This window comes from Eublepharis macularius, chromosome 2 (assembly GCF_028583425.1).
Source record: "Eublepharis macularius isolate TG4126 chromosome 2, MPM_Emac_v1.0, whole genome shotgun sequence".
In the NCBI taxonomy this organism is placed as follows: domain Eukaryota; kingdom Metazoa; phylum Chordata; class Lepidosauria; order Squamata; family Eublepharidae; genus Eublepharis; species Eublepharis macularius.
The window spans coordinates 171,721,231-171,741,927 of NC_072791.1; the positions used below are offsets into that span (position 1 = coordinate 171,721,231).

General features: G+C 41.8%; 1 long non-coding RNA gene across 1 annotated transcript; it reads right to left on the bottom strand.

Annotated features, from left to right (window-relative positions):
- Positions 1-1,095: 1,095 nt before the first annotated feature.
- On the bottom strand, positions 1,096-2,842 carry LOC129323955 (uncharacterized). The gene is made up of 3 exons (XR_008596504.1): positions 2,775-2,842; positions 1,231-1,296; positions 1,096-1,136 (listed from the first exon to the last, which is right to left on the bottom strand). It is a non-coding gene; the product is annotated as an uncharacterized LOC129323955 (long non-coding RNA).
- Positions 2,843-20,697: the final 17,855 nt, after the last annotated feature.

Consider the following 20,697-nt stretch of genomic DNA (forward strand, 5'->3'; position numbering starts at 1 on the left):
TACCTTTCAGTGACTGTAATTTTTTTTTTCCCAGTGAAAAAGACCAACAGGAGGATTGACGGCCTTGAGAGGCAGCTGAGGATTTTGAGACAGGAGACCAAGGAGGATATTGGCAAGCTGAGGAATGACCTGGACAAAATAATCCATCAGTCAAAGGAACAGTGATCATGTTTTAATGATTAACAGTAAAAAGTTTTAAACGGCACAAACAATAAATAGTTTGGTTATGTTATAACAGTTAACAGTAAAAACTTTTCAAAAAACACACACAATAGATATGGTAGTCTTGATTTGAAATTTCTCAGACCAAAAAATACCTATCCACAATCAAACTGTAAAACCTATCAGAAATGTTTATTTGTTGCCGAAGTCAACTTTCACATGAAGTGAGCGGTACCAAACAATCTCCCTTTTCTGATGCCCCAATGCTATTGAGTTGTTCTTTCCCCCCGCCTCTCCTCCTCTTCCCTCCTCCTATTTTGTGTCCCTGTGGCTGTGATGGGTTGATCCTGGCAATTCCACACTCTCAGCGGGTGTGGGGGAGAGTGAAAAAAGGTAAATGGGAAATGGATTTGGCCGTGGCCCATGCCCTGTTCAACTTTCCCAGAAAGGAGTAATATTTCAAATTTCAAAGGTTTATCACAAATCAAATTTCTTGCTGGGTTTAATCACACGGCACCTCTTTCTGGGTGGGTTCTCCTGTGGAGATCTATGCACACTTCCCCTTCCAGATGATTGTCCAGGCACGGCTTGGTGTCTCAGCTCCCGGTTTCCCCCCAGCAATATTTCGGTCAGGGAGCTCAAGGCACTGACCGCTCTGTTGATGCCCTCACAGTTCTGCTGCTGCGCCTCAATGAAAGCCTTTCTGTCTTCTTGTGCCTCCCTCATTGTGTCTTCATGCCTTCTCTGCTCCGCTTCCAGAAACTGCATGCGCCACTCTCGACTTTCCGTCAATGTCTGTTTTCTCTCCTTGGCATTGTTGTTCTCCTCTCTCTCTGCCTGAGACAACATCTTTTCTGCCACGGTGCTAAGCAAGGCCACACGTCTGCTTCGGGTTCTGGCTTTTTCCAGCCTAGAAGCAGGTGACATCTGTGCCGTGGTTTTTGGTGCGGTTTCAACGGGCTGATTTTCAGCGACTGAAACCAGGAATTGAGAAATTGGTATGATTGTAAGAGAGAAATTTGTTTCTAGAAAGGGTTGAAGGAATCGCGACCGCAACAGCTCACTCACCCACATTTGGACGACTGCCGTCCTCATGCTCCTCCGTGATTTCATCCACCTGAGTCAAGTCCGAATCTGTGGAATTAAAAAGGAAAAATTTTTTTAGGATGACTGTGTCAGAATGGAGATGCCAGAGGTTGAATCTGGTTTTTCAGTTGAGAGCGGCAACCAGAGAGAACAGACAAAACTAGAGTGAGGTGGACTGAAAGGGCACGTGCGGAGGCGAGTCTCACAGTGTGTGGATGATGCCACAATTCAGGCCAAATTTTTTGAGTTAATGCTGCACATGTGAAAGGTTCCAGATCCTATCCCTGGCATCTCCAGATAAAGATTCTTGTAGACATAATTTGGGGCAGACGTTTCTCTGCCTAAGAACCTCAAGATATGTCACCAGCCCAGAAAGCAAAATAACTAGTGACAGGACTTGGGGTTATGCCACTTCACATGTCAATGAACCAGCATTTGTGGTTTCCGGGGACACCGTCCGCACTCAGAAGAGGGAACATCACGAAGTTAGTGTACATGTTCTCGAAGGCAATGCAAGATATATTCAAGCAATAAAACATGCATGTTTGGCCCAAGCAATAGTTCTTTGATTATGAAAAAGCAGGTTTTTTCCCCCCCCAAAAAAGGTGGGATTGGCAAGCCACCCAATTCCGCATACGGTTTATTTTCTTAAAAAATGAGGCTGTGATGTAATCAAAGAAATTATTGCTTTTGCCAAACCTTCATGTGTGGTTGCCAGCTCTGGTTTGCGAAATCCATAAAGATTAGGGAGCAGTGCCTGTGCATGGCAGAAGCTCAGCCACAGCATGCGATGTTATGCCATAGAATCTGTCCTACTTAGATGCCATAGTGCCCAGGGAAAACCCCCTTTGCAGTCACGAGATCGGCTGTAATTCTTGCAAGATTCCTAGCCCATCTGGAGACTGGCAACTTTAAATGCTTGAACAGTTGAAGTGGCATACAAGTAAGAGCAAGGTAATAGAAAACAATTCAGTTCTTTGACAATGAAGAACATGAGTTATGTGCTTTGTCGGTGCCCAACCTTCCACTGTGAATGTTGGGTGCACCCACGTGCACCGTTCCCTGATGCGGCTCTGGGTGGCTGCTGGCCATCCTCGTTGGAAGGACCGCCATCATGAGGGTAGGTATCATCATATGTTGGAACATTGCTTAATTTTAAAAAAAAAAACAATCAGGAAAAGTGGTAACGTTGCAATGCTGGCACCCCTCCCTCCATTTTTGGAGGTTGAAGTCTTCTTGACAATGTAGGAGGAAAGTGATGGCAGAGTTGTTTGGGGGGATATGTGCCAAAGTCCTACCTGGCAAACATCATTTTTATAGCTGACTGTCTTCTCTACGGTGGAGGCCCTCTAAATCAATCACCCAAAGTAATTTAAATCAATCAAGTTAATTTATTGACAGCATGATCCTAATGCCCTTCTAATACCACCTTCAGCTAGAAAGAACAGAAATCCTCATGCCAACGGTGTCTCTGCCTTATGCACCCCATCCACTCTGCTAAATAGGATCATGGCACTCGATCTTACCTTCTTCTCCCACCTCTCCCCCGTCACATGCTTCCATCAATTGTTCCTGGTCAGATGCAGCCCCTGGAAGAAACATAAGCGTAAGTAATATTTTGGAAAGTTTGGATATGCGAGTATGAATGGAAGACCCTTGTCAGAATAACACGTATTGTCCAGTGATGTGAACTCCCAAGTGGCTTGACGATGTCACAGGATAACAGGTTCCCACACATCTAATGTCACCGGTGCATGTCCAAACTTGTAGATTACTCTGACTTCAGGGTTGCTTCTGCTTGAGTTGTGTTTCACGGAATGAATCTGCAGGTGAGCAAATGATCACTTGAAAACTCCATACCCACCACATCCCCCCACCCCAGGCCCCTCTTCACACACCCACCATTAAAAGTGCCAACACAGATAGATTGCTTTGCCAAGGGCATGACACCGGCAAAGTTCATAGGAAGAATGGGCATTATCTATCTGCAACGTTATAACGTTTAGCCTAGTGGTCACATCTCTCCTCAGGATTCCGCCGCTTGACCCACAACAGCAGGAAACATACTTACCTTGATCGTTTACTGTGACATCCACAGACTGTAGATTCAGGGTCACCATCGGGTGGCTAAACAGTTCCTCAGACCCCTCAAATTGAACTGGTCTCGGTGTGTCGGCGCGCGGAAGGGAGAGGCTTCTGGCCACCCGTTGTGGCCTGATGCTGGCATCGCCCCTGAAGATACGATGTAGCTGGGCATAATATGGGCACGTTGTGGGTGCATTTCCGGATTTGGAGTTGTGTGCCACCACTCGTTTGTATTCTTGGCGCATTGCTTTGGTCTTCGTCCGACATTCCAAAGCCGTGCGCTTGTGCCCTCTTGCCGCCATCTGCTCCGCGATCTTTTCGAAGACGTCTATGTTTCTGTGGCACATTGACAGCGACTCCTGGACCTTCTCCTCTCCCCAGAAGTCGATGAGATCCAGTGTCTCCCTCTCCCTCCACGACACTCCTCGTCCAGCCATTTTCTGCATCGCCATCTGAGCCGTTAGATAGACCAGGAATGAACTTCTCCCGCCCAGCAGTGCTCGAGCTCTCAATGGTCAGGCCTGGTCACATGACCCAATTTCCGTGTCTCTCAGCACACAACCCCCTCTCCTGATGACGTTTCTGTTGTGTGATGAACGTTTAAACGTTAAAATGTTAAAGGGCAAGAAAAAAAAGGGATTTTGAGGCCATCGGGAGTTTGATTGTCGGAAAAAACATGTGCGCACTATCACGACATGAACGACTCTCCCGCCAAGCATTGCTCGAGCTCTCACTGGTCCGCCTCGGTCAAATGACCCGATTTTCGGTTCCCGAGCAATGCCCCTCAGCAAAAAAAAAACCCGAGAAAATGGGATTTGTGGCTGTGCTGGAAGCCTGCTAATCGGAAAGAGCACAATCGTAGCATCAGGGAAAATAGGTCAGGACTGGAATGAAGTAAACGCTTAAACGTTACTGCCCCCACTGAACCGGAAAAAAAAAATGGCGGAATAAAATTTTTGAGAGCTGCGGCTGGTGGGAGTGGCTAGACCGGCAGACTGTCCAATCGGGGGTTAGGGAAGCAAAAAAGGGACAAACGCTTTCACACTAGCATACTGCGGACCGGGAGCCATTTTGCAGCGAATGAACGTTAACTTCGCAGTATGTCCGCAGGAGGAAAAATCGGGGAAACCACTGACATGCTGCGGATTGGCATTCCATGACTCCTTCCTGAGTGTGAAATCCACAGAAACATGGGATGAAATACAGGTGCAAATGCGATCTAAAAACTGAGTGCGAAATGTACCCTTGTCATTTCCTCCCTGATTTCTTTTTATTCTGATTTGATACTAAAATATAAATATTCTGGTAAGCAACCCTCTGCATCCTTTTGTGTGGGAAAAAAAGGACAAATGTTAAATAAATAAAGGAACTTGCTTGTGTAACTTGCATCAAGTACATGAGTATGTAACATGACTCCTATCCGCATTTTTAATTAGGTGCTAAAGAGTAGTACATTAAGATCACTGGAATATGAACCGACGAAAGTTAAGCATTTGAAATCACTTGCTAAAGCAGAGGACTGAAGGAAGTCTCTGCCCCCTCCTCCTTGCCCTCTCTAAAGCAGAAGCAGTGAGCAAAAGGAAGGGCTCACTCTTCTCCCTTCACAGCCCTGGGTTATGTGATGCAGGCAAGGGAAGCACATGAGTGTGTCTCTTGACTCTTGTATGCCTGAATCTGAGCTCATTGCTTGGCTTGTGCTTAACCTATCCTCTGTCATGGAGTCCTCCAGCAAGGTAGAGCTAGCCTCAGGGCTAAAGGTTTTGATAGGATGAAGAGTTGCTTTGAAGGGAAAATGCAGGGGGAATGCTGTTTGTAGAGTAGGGAAGGCTGTACCTGGAAATACTGCGTGTGTGTGTGCATGTCCCTGTTCTTCTTCATCTGCCCCTCAGTCTGCGCTTGTGCTGCAGTCACTGCTGTCCTCCATTTTATCCTCATAACCTGTGAGGTAGGTTAGGCTCTGTGTGTGTGTGAGAGAGAGAGAGGGGGGAGGGGAGGGACAGCAGGATTCCATGTCAGAGGAGAGATTCAAACCTCGGTCTCCCAGATTCTAGTCCAGCACTCTAACCACTACATTGCAGTGGCACACCAGAAAGTTATGTAGGAGCAAAACCTCAGGGCTGGATGTTTGGGCTAGCACTGTCCCCACTCACTTGTTTTCCCTGCTGCCCACCTGCTTTTTGGAAGCCCCACCCACACTCCTGTCCCACATGCTTCCCAATTTTACTAGGGGATAGGCATGTTTGTGGTGCATGGCAGCAGCATTCACAGTTTCATGAACTACCTAGCATCATCGTGTAAGTGTATGCAAGTAAGCAGGTAGACAGGAGAAGGATGTGCTGGTGGGCAGCATTGGAGGGATATGTAGCCAGGTATGGCTGCAAGTAGGGAGTGATGTGGTGGCAGGCAGAAGAAAATTCCCTTTGGCACTCTGTGCTTGGGGTCCACCAAAACCTAGAACCAACCCTACCTATGGTCCTACTCACTCTGTTCCCTTTCTCCCAGTAATGGACAGTTTTATTGGCCCTCTGTAACATGGCAAGAGGACAGGATCCCAACACAGATCCCAACACATGGAAGATGAGGAAAAAATGTAAACCCTGATGAAAGCTCTAACACTCCAACAACATTTCTTCATCTCCGTGATTCTCATGAACACCTCGAGGACCCCAAGGCTGAAATGAGGACAAATGTAAGGAGAAGTCTGAACTAGAAGATGGTAAGTGTTCCTTGCAGCTTGGGAACATTACATTTCATAGTCCTACTCAGAAAAAAGGAATTGAGCTCTGAGCCTTATGAGGATCAGGACTAGAGATGGGCGCGGACAGAAAAAAACCCAAACATGATGTCCGTTGTTCGTTGCCATCCACGAACAGGGACTCATGAACAACCACGAACATGGCCCTGTTCACAAACATGTTCGTGGTTGGGTGTTCGTGGGGGCCAGCAGGCTCTCCTCCAGCCATCCAAGTCAAGATCCCTACTGCACCACTCCCAAAAACCTGAACTGAACAGGCACCAGGAAAGGTACCAATAGTAAATAATAGCTTGGCCCCAGAGCCTGGCAGCAGCCCTGGAACTTGAAGATGTAGATCCCTACCGCACCACTCCCAGAAACCTTACCTGAGCAGGCAGCAGGAAAGGTACCAATAATAAATAATAGCTTGGTTCCAGAGCCTGGCAGCAGCCCTGGAACTTGAAGGGGTAGATCCCTATCCCACCACACACAGAAAATTCAAGCTCCAATGCACTCTCTTTATCAAAATGCCAACAGCAACTGTCTCTCACTCTTCACTGTCTGCAAACTAAGCCAGAGCTGGGACCCCCCTCCCCCCTGCTCTTTGCTCCCTTGTTGTAACAAATTTGGAGCTCCACACTTGAAAGGAAGACCTGCCTATCAAGCTAAATTGGACTTAGATTGGGGTTTCCAGGGCAACAGCAGGAGTTCAGACAGAGTTCAGACAATCCCTGCCTAAGTTGTTAAGGGAATTGATTGCAGGTGCCAGACTGTCTGGCTTGACGAACAGCAATGAACAAGGTTTGCAATGACCACCTGTTCATTTAGAATGGGGCCTCACAAACAGCTTGTTCGCGAATAGCAGAATGAGCTGTTTGTGGCTTTTTTATATATTGTTGTTCATGCCCATCTCTAATCAGGACCCACCTGAGGTAAAAGGAATGGTGAGACACTACAATGGTGAGCCAGTTTGGTGTAGTGGTTAACAGCAGGGGACTCTCATCTGGAGAGCCGGGTTTGATTCCCCACTCCTCCACTTGAAGCCGGCTGGGCAACCTTGGGTCAGTCACAGCTTCTAGGATCCCTCTCAGCCTCACCCACCTCACAGGGAGATTGTTGGGGGGATAATAATAACATACTTTGTAAACTGCTCCAAGTGGGTGTTAAGTTGTCCTGAAGAGTGGTATATAAATTGAATGTTATCATTATCATTATCATTACAAGACCGCTCAACTGAAATCTAACCAATGGTGGAACAGCATTCCTTGAGAGCAATTCCTGTTCTAGGCCTTCACCTAAACAGCTCTACTGCTTTTCTGCTTATTCTTCGGGCTCTTAATTGCCTCCCAACTTCTAGATCCCTCAAACAGCTTTTCTATCAATCCATACCAGGGAAGCCTGCTTCCTACATCAAAAAGGGCTGAATCGTTGCACTGGAAAATGGACTGTGGTGTTATGTCTAATGACACTTGCAATACAGTATGTTGGCCAATTTCAAATACATGTTTTTGTCATTCACGTTTTGAAGCTAAACTTTAAAAGAAAGCTACAACTTTTTAAAACAAAAAAACACCGCCAGATTGTAATCTGGACACATTCATTCATTCATGTTTGGGATTCAAAAGTGCATATTTTATACCATATTTGTATGGTGGAGAAGTTGCCATGTTTGTTGTTGAGCCATTTCTACACTGCTGTTCCTCTTTCAACAGATGGAAAAAGAACATCCTTTCAACTGTGGTATAATAGATGAAAGTAAAAAATGCAGTGGCTTGCCATTCATTTTATTAAGGACTGTATTTCCAGATTTACAAGAAATTAATGGGACGTGTACTTTGAATCAGCAAGTAAGAATTGTTTGCTTGCCTACATTTCCTACCTTTCTTTTACTAGGCATGAGGAAATATTCCAATCTCTTTACTTATTTATTAAGTTCACATTACATGAAATAGTAGAAAACGATCTACAGTACTATTTCATAGTCCATTAATAAATAATACCTGAAGTTTCATACCTGGTGCTAATTTCCTTTGAATTCAGGATATGAATGCTTCTTTTTCAGCCCTCAGAAGTAGACTAAGTATGAAGCTTCCAGATGAAATTTCCTTTGGGTTGGCATCTACAGCAATATTTAAATGGGGCGAATACCAGACTAGTTTTGCCTCAAAAAACTGGTAATACAAAGAATTTTAAATTTAATTTTTATTTCTAAAACTTAGCAACCATATTTTAAATATACAAACTTAACTATTTACAGTTGTATACAGCCATACCCTAGCAACTCAAAAGGAATTCACATCAATATTCAGTAGTTAATGTTAAGGGAACAGCATTAAAGTACAATCACCCACATGGAACATTTCTGTATTTCTACAAAACAAGAATGCTGCAATAGCATGAACTCTGACAGAGACTTTGTTTTCATCCTTTGAGGAAGCATAGATGAGAAATTCAGTTAAAGGTAAAATTAAACAGTTGTCCTGAAAAAACCCTGATGCCTAATACATTTGCTAGAGTTTCTAATATTCCTGAATTAAAATGATAAATTATTTACTAAGAATACCATATAGTCAATAAAGTACACAATTAAACTTGGATAATGGTGCAGAGCCTTCATAAAGCAGACTACTGTTATCTGCGTTAGCAACCGCACAAAAAGGCCTCTTTGAATTTCAACATGGCTTTCTGCCTCCATTTAAGTTAAGCTCTTTCAGCAAACGATACTGCCACCTCCTGATTTTCTGCTGTATACATCTATATGGGGGAAAGTTTCAACCTTTTCCATAGCTAGAACCTCATTTCTGTAAAGAATATGAAGCAAAATGCAGGTGCCTTGCTGAAATGAAAATAGTTTTGCTTTTTAAAATGTGTAAGTTTTTATTTATTGATTGATTATTGGCTTGACTCAGTAAAAGAAGCCACGTCTTCCAGTTTGCAAGATCTGAGCAAGTCTGTTAATGATAGGATATTTCGGAGAACTTTCATTCATAGGGTTGCCATATGTTAGAGATGACTTGACAGCACATAACACACACATTAAATTCTGATAAATTTAGTATTCATGCCATGTACCCAGACCTATAGACCAACTATTTTTACAGTTGGCAATCAACAATTTTGCAGCAGCAAAACACTTTTTTAAAATGTGAAATTTTAACTAACAACCTTAAAAATCAAGTGGTAATTCATCATATGTAATGCACTTAATTTCCAATAATTTTTGTCCAAATATTCTTGCATTTTAGGACATTCCATTATATTTGAATAAAAGAATACAATGCCTTGTATAAAAGTTGTGCAATCTAGAGAAACAAGTTACTAGCAATAAAATATTGATAGACATATTCTTTCTTATAAAAACAAGTTGAAAGAAATCCATCTGATGAAGAATTTAAACCATCCAGCATTGTTAGTGTCTGTTCTCCCATTTCATTTGATGTTTCAGACCACTCTTCTATAGAACATTTATTATATATAGTTTTCAAGTAATCAGTAATCAGTGTTCTGACCCCTAGAATTGTTTATACAATTCCTTAAATGAAACCATTGTGGATTTCCCCCTTTTTTTTTTGCTGTTAAATACCTTGAAAGATTACACAACATCTATCTTGTTTTACCATCAATCTATTTCCCAAGCACAATTTGAAGCCATAAGATATTGCTTACTTAAACAAAATAGGGATATTGTAATTTTTAATATATTCCATAGTTCCGACAACTAAGATTATTAATACATGGTAATAAAACAGTGACCTAGATCCTACCACTCCCTTCTGTCACATCTTCTTCTAATGGACAAAGACTTCCACCAACTAAGAAAGCCTCTCTTGATCAGACGAAGCTTCTCCATCAGAAAAAGTTCTCTCCGTTAAAGGAAAAAGGGAGTCAGAATATCCAACCCATTGTGTCATGTATGCCTCTTGCATATCTGCCATGAATGTGTATTGGCTCTGCCTCTGGTCTCTGAGAGTATGGGAAGTTCTTTATTGCTGCGATGCCAGTAGGTTATCTTGCAAATGTTTACTATCTCTTTCTCGCTCCGCTGAGCCAGTGTTGTTGACTGCCAGCTGAAACTGGCTCAAAATGTATCCTTCTTAAGAACCAAAGATCATCTTTCTCACTGTCTACTCTAAAACAATGTCTCACTCCAACCCCTCCTGTTAATGGTCCTCTTTCCCAAAAGCGGGAATATTCCTTATAACTAACATTGCTACCCCACATACGTCACTTCTGCCAATTCCGCTGTCTGAGACCCTTGTACTGAATGGATCTCTAATGAAGTTACTTCAACTGGAATACTTGTGTGTTAGCTGTGGAGAACTTGGGGATCTAACTACCAGGGACTGGCACATTGTGTCTCCCCCCCCCTCCCAGTTCTTGCTTCTTTATGATAATCAAGATCAATAAAACAAAGAAATATCACAGTAGTCTTATTCACGAAAATATCATGTTCAACATTTCTCTGATTCAAAACCAGATAGAGAAATATGGTCCATGGCCACTCCTTTTTTTGCTTCTTTAGATTTTTGCCAAGGCAATCATGCAATATTTTCCCAACCTGAACAAAACAGGCAAGATTTTTTGCCATTGTCTTAGCAGTAATCTACTGTGTTTTTTTTTTTTTAGCAGATGGCATCCATCCTTCCTACAATACTGGAGGCATAATTTAATACTAGCAAGCCACACCCTGTGCTGGGGTTGCCAGCTCTGAGTTGGGAAATTCCTGAAGATTTTAAGGGTGGAGCCTGGACAGGATGGGGCTTATGGAGGGGAGAGGCTTCAGCAGGGTATAATGACATAGAGTCCACCCTCCAAAGCAGCCATTTTTTTCATGGAACTGATCTCTGTCATGTAGAGATCAGTTGTAATGCTGAGAGATCTCCAGCTGCTACCTGGAGGCTGACAAGTGCCAACCCTACCCAGTGCCCACTGAAATTAACAAAGTATCTTAGTTGGGCTGCAAGCCCTCCAGTAGGGAAGTGGGATCCCCCACGCCCAGCCTCTACCCCCTGCTGCCACTCACCAGACCAGCAGGGAAGCTCAGAGAAATGGGCCTGGGAGACAAGAAACCTCTCAGGCCAGCACACAGCAGGTGCACTGTCTACGGGCTCAATGACATCACTTTTGGAAGAGATGTCATCACACCTGTCAGAATTGCCCAGGTAAGAACCAGGTTTCCCACTCCCGCTGATAAGGGGATCTGGCAACCTTACATCTTACACAGAAGTCTAATGACCTAAAGCACCCCCCTCACCCTCACTTGTTAACCTCCAGCATCATTAAGAGTTCTGGAGAACACAGAAAAGCACAATGTGTTCAGTTGTTATCAGTCTTAAAAAAGGAAACTGCATGACCTCTACCTTCAGAGGTGGCAACTCAACCAATACTGTGGAATATTATAGACTATTTAATACTGTGGAATATTATAGACTATTTTAAAAATAGTACAGTCCATAACAGAATTATACTTAAGTTCATTTACATCGATTGCTTCACAATTGCACTGTAAATCCAACCAGCCTTCTTTGACATCTTATTTAGTCCTATCCCTACTTGAAGGCAAACAATATGGCACTGGATTGCTTTAAAGTTCAGTGGGGTACAGTGGGTAGAGTATCAGGCATAGAGTGGGTGTCAGAAGGAATAGGGGCTAAAACCAAGAACTGGTGATAATTCTGTGTGCTGCTATATGCTGGCAACCCTATCTGGGGGAGCCAACCAATGAATATGAGGGCTGTTAGCCTCCAGGTGGGACCTGGAGATATGCTGGGATTCTAACTGATCTGCAGTTCCCCTGAAGAAAATGGTTGCTGAGGAGGGTAGACTCTATGGCATTATTATGACTTGCTGAGTGGTCTTCCCTTCCCAAATCCCACCTTCCCGAGGTTCCATCCCCAAAATCTCAAAAAGATTCCCAACTTGGAATTGGCAACCCTGCCTCCAAGCTTGAAAACATTTAGAAAATCAGGACTTTGCCTGGAATATAAGAGTAAGCATTTGGTCAAGCTTTTAGACATCTGGCTCTCACTTTATAGCTGTCTATCACCTTCAAGGACAATGGGAAATCTCAGTTTAAATCCTTGTAGTTAAGTAACCTTGGACCAATAATCTACCTTCCTGTGTAGATAGCATAAGATTTACACACTGACCCAAGATTGGAGGATGAGGAAATGGAAATAGTACAAATACACTTCTTGGAAACACTGAAATCCTTAGATAAAAGCCACCATCACAAATGAACAAAGAATGAATTAGTTTTCCTGCTCCTGTGAAGTCTATGCTTCTCTGAAAAGCAATTTGCCAGGAGGAAGCAGTATTAGACGATTTAAAAGAAGAAATACGTTGGCATCTGTACTGTAAGTGGAAAGCAGAAAAGGTTGCCATGTGAGGCGCTCAACATATTTTATAGCCACTTACCTGAAAGCTTTGCTGTTTCCCTGCAAAATACTTTTTAATTACTAGGGAGTTTTTTTGGCATAGATATCTGTTTTGTTAGTGGTTGATATATCTACTAAATAACATTTTTACTATTAATACATTTGCTATTATTATTATTATTACTACTATTACTATTAATGCAATTGCTCTTTCCATTATTTTAGTGAGTAACTTTAATTTTCTTATTGGAAGGAAAATGTGAAAAATTTATAAAAATGCAGCTGTAATTTGAGAAAAGGAAACAGGGTATTCTTAAGCCTGCGCTGTGTATGCATATCCTCAGAAAGATACCAATATCACAATGATACCAATACTTTTGGGGGATGTAAGAAATAATGGGAAGGAAGGGGAACCACATCAAAGGGATTACTGATCTACCTTTTCTAGATTAATAGTATTTAAAAATTGTAGTGACATTCCCTATGAAGTTCTCAAATCCAGCAAATTCCACCCAATTATTTCTAAATGCAATTTGTTGCAACTTTTTAAGCTATTAGTTGAGCATAATATAGAGCTATTTTGTATTCCTTGTATTTGATAAATGATCAGGATCCCCACATATAGGATGTGGATCATTTTACTGAACTTGTTTAATCAGTCTCATGTTTTATGTATGGCAGAGAAATTGTCTGTGAACTTCGAAGAGAAATTCTCTGAACACTTCTCATACAAAATCAGATTGAAAAAGTGTAGGTCATTGGTATATAGGGGATCACACGTCTAAGAGCATCGAATCAAAGTGTGCTCCAAATAAAAATCCTCTGGTTGTAACCAGCAAATGTATACAAGTGTGCAGTATGTAGCTCTTTCATGCTTCCGTCATCAACTGAATTACACAGCTGATAATATTAATATTACATACAAGAATTAATTTGAAAGCAGGAAACACATTCTTCTGAAGGAAATGTCTAGTTAAGAATGCAGCCATATTAAACAATGTCTTCACTGCTTGTTAGACAGCAATCTATATTCATTAATTTATGGGAAAGCTTGTATTTTTAATCAATATTTTCTATATCAATAATTTAAATTATTCCTGTCTCATTCAGAACTACAAATGTTAATCAAACATTAGATAATAACTTAATATTTGAAAACTTATTTAATTTATTAAATTTATTTTTATGATTAATCAGTTCACAATATGTTTAAAAAAGCTAATTAACTATAATTAAACTTTGTTTAATAATCCTTCCAAGTAAAAATTCAACAGAAGTTTTTCTGTGCTCCAGCAGAGATGCCTTATAAATCAGAAATACTAAATGTCAGTGTCTGCCCCCCATGATTTTGCAATATTTTTAAATAGTTTGCACCCAGTTTCCTACTAGGCCATTTGACTGAAGATGTTTTCACTAGACTTAACATGGATAAACTCATATGCTTGTGAATGTTTCTTAAGCACATAAGTAAATTGCCAGCCATTATCTGTTAGAACCATTTGAAGTATGCTATTTTTCCTAAAGACAAACATCATTTTTGCAATAACCTGAGAACCCATGGTATAGCAAGCTATATATAACAAGAAAAACAGTCAATCAGAATTACATACTACCTTGCACACACAAACAAATCTGTACCAACTTGTGATCACTATCATGGATTGTTCTGGCTGACAGAATCTTTTTTTCTGACAATCTTTGAAAGATGCTTCTGCGTTGTGGTTAATTTGAGTCCAGATCAAACCATCTCTAGCCCTCCTTCTGCAGTTTTCAATTTTCTGGAACCTTTACTGTTGTCTTTTTACCAACCATATAAACTGCTCCCTTTGAGAGAAAACAGGTGTTATGAAAAAATTAAGCTCAACAGTCAAACACAAAAATTGAATCATCCTTAGTCAAAAGTTATAGAGGAGCAAAGGTTACTAACCCCTATATATATGTGAGATAGGTTTATATGTTGCTACAGACACTATGGCTGATTCCAGACGACCAACCTGAAGGCGCTGCATGCCATGTTCCGGATCGCGACAGGGAAAACGCGAAATTTCGCGTTTTCGAAAACGCAATATTTCACGTTTTCCCCGTTGCTATCCGGAACATGGCAGCATGCAGCACCTTCAGGTTAGTCGTCTGGAATTAGCCTATATAGAGAAGCTAAGATGAAAAAAAATACATATTCACACCTGCTTGAAAATTGACCAGTATAATATATGTTTATTACTACACATACTTTCAGTGAAGAAATAATTTGAATGCTAACTTTTATCTTAAGTATCAGTTAACAAGCCATTCTATGACAAATAACCCCACTTGCTCTAATTTGAACACAAAATGGTACACTTAACCTTGAAGCGGACTTGTTAAATAGGCATGCCAAAAATAATTTGTTCCTTAACTTAAAAACACGCTGAAAAAACTGGAACAAATGTAAACTGACCCTTACCAGATCTGAACAATGAGATCACTAAGTATGAATGCCTCCAATGAAAAATGTAGGCTAGAAAAATGGTTACACTTTCTTTTTTGAAAGATGTTAGTTACGATAAACAGAATTATGACAGCTGTTCTGAAGATGCTTCACAACTTATATCTCAGAATGAATAAAGTTTACCAACTAATATGAGCAAGATGTTTTCTAAAATTCAGTGCAAAATCATCTACCATACTGGTCTGGATGGACACACAGGTTTTGATTTGGATCACGCACGTGAACACAGATGAAGCTGCCTTATACTGAATCAGACCATGTGTCCATCAAGGTCAGTACTGTCACCGGCAGTGGCTCTCCAGGGTTTCAGGGGAGGTCTTTCACATCACCTTCCACCTGATCCTCATAACTGGAGATGCCAGTTATTGTACCTGGGACCTTCTGTATGCAAATCAGAGGCTCTTCCACAGAGTCAGTCCTTTCCCATTGGAGCCTTTGTGTAAATGGAAGGATTTCCACTCACATAGCATGACTTTTCACCTCTCCCTTCCAGTAGTAGTCCAAAATGTCCCGCATGTGCTTCTCCTGGGAACAGGGGCCTCCAGGAGAGTAGCAAGTAGAATGCATCCCATGCCACCATAAGATACAAAGATGAAGAAAGTGTCCAACATACAGAAATATTATATTATATACAGATATTAATCTGTATATAAATATTATATACAGATATTATAAGAACAATAACTTCTGAAGAAAGAATTCCTAAATCAGATGCCACAAGTGTCTTAGAATAGTTTGTTGATTCAGCAAAAGAACATCTATATGAAAAGGCATTTTTAAATATTTCCCAGTGCTGTGTTAGTCTTCTTCTACTACAGATAATACAAATTGGCTTAGGAGAGAGTATACTCTACATTTTTATAAGGCTTCAATTCCCCTGTGCAATTATGGTCCTTGAAGTATAATTCTCTTTGGAATGGTAAAAGAATTAGAGCTAAGACACCCTGTTAAGAATAGAGCATGATAAAAAAGAACAGGTTCAAAGACCCCTTTTATGCTGTTGTTGCCTGGTGTCATGTTATATTCTAGCCCCAGTTGTGTTCTGGTATGTGAAAATACAATGTGAAAGAAAGAAAAGGAATTTCTACCACTGTATGTTTCAATATTTCAAATGTTTGGATCCACAGAAAACCTTGAGTCATCCTTCCTTTATCTCAATTAGAATTCTCTGCTGGAATGACTGAAATGGAATGTTTACCCTTCTAAACTGATGACAGAATCATCTTGTGAGACAAGAAGAATGGGTTCACAAGGACCATCTTAAGTGTGAGGTTCCAAAATATGGGATGGTAAGGGAGAAAATGTTGGATGTGCATGTATGGAGAATCCAATTCTCCATCCATCTAGTTTATTAGCTGTTTTTAATGCACATGGCACCTCAAAACTAGCTGCCTTCTGAGAAAGGTTATAGATATGTCTAGCTTTCAGCCTTAAGCCCGGGCACTATTTATGAATGAGTGCAGGGGGAGAGGGGGAACTGCACTCAGCATTGACTCTCAGCCAGGTGTCTCTCAGGCAGCTTTCTGCAGCCCTATTCCCATTGGCAAGCCAAAAGGTTGGGGGAAGGTGCAGTCAGTGGACCTGAAAGCTGAAGTTTCCAATATGGACTGCAATTCATGTTTTAAAGGAAGGGGTGGCAGGTGTGCTGGTCAGCTAAAATTTAACCCCTCCCCCAATCCATTTCAAATGTTCTGTTGTTGTCATTCTTCATTACTATGTCCACAGGGGGTCACTGGTTAATAGGCCTGGGAAGGAATTTTACCCATGGTTCTGTTTGGGCAGTAGGCCCTGGGGTTTTCACCTTCCACATAGCATAGAGTATATGCTACGTATGTTTGATTGTATGGTGAAAAAGAGCATAACTGTCACTCACAACTGGCTGGTGACCTTTAGGCATTGGCTGAGAAAAAGAGTAAAGAGGGTGCAGGTAAGGTTACCAACTCCATCTTGGTAAATTCTTGGAGATGTGGGGGCATAACCATGGGGAAGAGAAGGAGCTCAGCAGGGGTGTAAATGCCATAGAATTCACTCTCCCAAAGCTGCCATTTCATCCAGGGGGACTGATCTCTGTAGCCTGGAGGTGAATTGTAATTCTAGATCTTCATACCCCACTTGGAGTTTGTCAACCATGTATGCAAGATGGTCTCCTTGCTTGATGCTAATGGGAGGTTCCTTTAAGGGGCTTGGGGAGCTGGGTGCACAACAGCCAATCTTGGGGCTGACATGCTAACCACATCCCCAGAAGGTGGGTGATGGGCAGGAACAGCAGCTCTGATACCAGCTGTCTTTACTGGCGAGTTCAGGGAAGGGCTGCTGACAGCAGTTGGGCTGTTGATTGCAGTTATTGTACCTACCTTATGCTGCACCAAGACTCAAGAAACCTGTAATCAATAAAACAGGAGCCTTACTCTCCCAGCACAGTGTGTCTTGTCTATGTCATTCTTCTTCCCCCCACACCTTCATAGGTTAGTCCCTACTCCAAGCACAAAAACTGTGACAGAAAACAATACGGCCTCAAATATTTGAATCAAAACTTAACAGAGTGACAACACAGAAAAGATTAGAAGTAACCTCGCTATAGAAAGAATATGGCAAAACAATATTCAGAATTGACATGATTGAGCTTAAATTGAATAAACATTACAGTTCTAAGGTAAACAATTACAGATACAGCAGCAAATTTCTATATAGGCTGTGAAAGCCAGCGGATTTGTAGAACATCCCAAACTAAATTTTAGAGCAACTAAACATCTGTAACACACCAGGAGGCCCAAAGTCTGTACTTGCAAAGTATCATAATTTATTCATGACACAGGAAAGAGTTTTATATTGGGTAAAATCTAGTGATTTTGCTAATTATCTAACTAGCATACGTCACTCAGAGAAGCCATAATTTCATATATTTTTACTTTGTTTCCCAACTCTGTATCCTGGCAAGCAGAACTAAATTATCCAGTAATTCATTCTTTTTAAAATGCAGCAGTTTCCTGATCCAAGAGTAGCCTAATTGCTGTCTGATAAAATTTGTGATGCTCTGTTCCTGACACACGTCATCTCTACTGACTCTTAATCACCCATTTATTGGCTGTCTCTTGTCAGGCGGCATGCCCACAGTGACATTTGCCATTCTAATTGTCATTTGTAGTCTTCTTACAGGTATCCACTGAATCTGAATCTACATCTTACCCAGGATGAACTTCTGCAAAGCATTATCCAGGTTGTTTTCCTGAGCCCAGGGTTAGAAGCAAGCTCCTGTTTAGTTCCAATATGCTATACTCAGGGTATGTGGGCTGTTAAATTACCATTTAAATACTTTAAATGGTAATTTTAAACGATCTTTTAAAAATTATTATTATTTCAGAAGATTTTGGTAGTGTGGACTGATTTTTAATGAGTTGTCAAACTGCTGAATATTTGTAATTTTGATTTTTAAAAAAATTAATGCTACTGGTGGACTCAATAGTTTTGCTGATTTTAGTTGGTTTATAGAAATATATTCAATATAATGTAAGCTGCTCAGAGAGCAATACGAAACAGAATGGTGGATTAAATTTGGGGTGGGGGTTGTATTACAGGGAGAAGTTCTTGGAAGTCCTTTATATTTGCTATTAACTTTGGAACAGCATAGATAATCTTGTAAGTGGATGATTCATCTTTAAATTCCAGAAGAGAGAGCCCCACAGCACCTGTTGACACATTTTCTGCTGTCTCCCAAGAATTTTTAGAAAGTGGGAGGGCCATTTTTAGAAAGGTGAGGCTTTTCTCAATAGGGCTTCTGATTGGCCATGGGAGATTGGATTCACTGGGCAGCAGAAGGATATTCATTGCATGACTGCAAATAAGTCGGGTATGTATGAAAATATTTTTTAAAAAATATGTTCATTTAAGAAGACATTCTTTTCAACAGAGCTTCTTCCTGAAATGTTGAACAGTCAGTTTTAGAGTTATACGTGACCTCGCTCCATGACATTTTGTGGTTTGCTCTGCCTCTTGCGGCAGCCATTTTGTGATTGGCTGTGCCTCCTGCTCCAGTCATTTTGTAGATCCCCCCCATGTCAGAATTTCAGCAGTGCCTACAGTTTTTTAAAAGTGAGTGATAATTGTTCTAGAAAATATTTTGAAATTCTTGAAAAATGTTAACATTGAGCCCTACCCCAGTAAGCAGATTCTAACATGAAGCTCACAAAGGCCTCACCATAGCTATGGCAACTATGGGCCAGCATACACTTCCAGCTATCAGCACAATGCAATCCACAAATGAGAGGCCGCAATAAAAACTTTATGGGTTAGAATAATTCTTGGATAGAATTAACTTTCTGAGAGGCAGTAAAAAGGGAGAACATGAGCAGGACTTCTCTTACATGGTGGCTCTTTCTCTGAAGTGATAGATGGAGAATATGGCACAAGCTTCCTTTGGCAAGCTTGTCAAGATAATAAAATAAACAAACAGATGAGGCAGCTAGCAGTGACTGATCTGTGTCATCAGTGGTAACAAAGTGATGACAGGTAGCTATCATGTGATACCAGCCAGGTGATGTACTTCTCTGTAAATGTCAAGGACACCTGGGCTGGCACAATGAGTCAGCACTGTGTTATGATAGGCTAAAAAGCAATATATAAAGATGCAGAGTCTTTTACTGTAAAGAGCTCCAGCTCTGCGGGTTGCTGGGGAAGCACTTTGTCAGCCAACTTAACATATCTGTAATGTATCCACCTGTAAATTGTATAATACACCATTTGTACTGAAGCTTGGGGTGTCATGTCTTCTCTTGAACCTGCCACTGATGCCTGTGTAGCATAATCAACCGTGACAGGGTTATGGGCCCAGTTCCCGCATGGCTGCACTAGGCTGTGGAGGTTCTGAAGCGAGAGAAAGAACGAGAGAGCCTGGAGCAGAAGGTGGATGTCCACGTCTGATGGTGAGAGCAGCCCAGAGGACGTGTTGGACGGTGTTGCTGAGCTTCCAGTGACTGCTGAAATGGGTGAGATGGCGCAGTCCACGGCAGTGCTGGTGGATAAGCTAACAGCAACAAATTACTCTATGTGGTCCTTCAAAATGGAACACTATATAAAGAAGGAGTCGCTCTGGAGGTATGTAAACGACCCTCCAGTTGCTCCCACAGCTGCCGAGGTAATTGCCGAGGAAAAAACCCTTGTGCACATTGTGTTGAGCCTGGCAGATGACCAACTGTTATATGTGCGGGGGAAGACGACGGCAAAGCAAGCGTGGGATGCTTTAATGGCTGTGTATGCAAGAGTGTCTGCTGGCTCCCTCATAGCTCTGACGAGGCGTCTGTATCGCCTGGTTATGAAGCAGGGAGACTCTATGCAAGGACATATAAATGCTTTGACTGAATGTTTTCAGCAGCTGGAATCAAGAGGAAAAGTCCTGGAGGAGCCGGACAAAGTGTATGTATTACTGAGTTCCTTATCTGAAGACTACAATGTTTTAATAACATCCCCTGATTCCTTGGACACAGTCCAACTAACACTATTGTATGTGTGTGGAAGTTTGCTGGAGGAGGAGTGGTGAGTCGGAGCTGCCGGGAGCCAAGCCAAGCCTGAGCCGAGCGGTGGGGCCAGCCAAAAGGGCTCTGTGAGGGATGACAGCCGACTGCCAGAAGCAAGCAAGCCAACTGTTTCCCTTGTGAGAAAATGTTTCCACTGTGGGTCAGGTGCACACCTGTGACGCAGATGTCCGGAGCTGAGGAAGAGGTGATAAGCACCTCAGCATCCAGGGAAAGGTGAGCAGGCGAGGCTCGTTT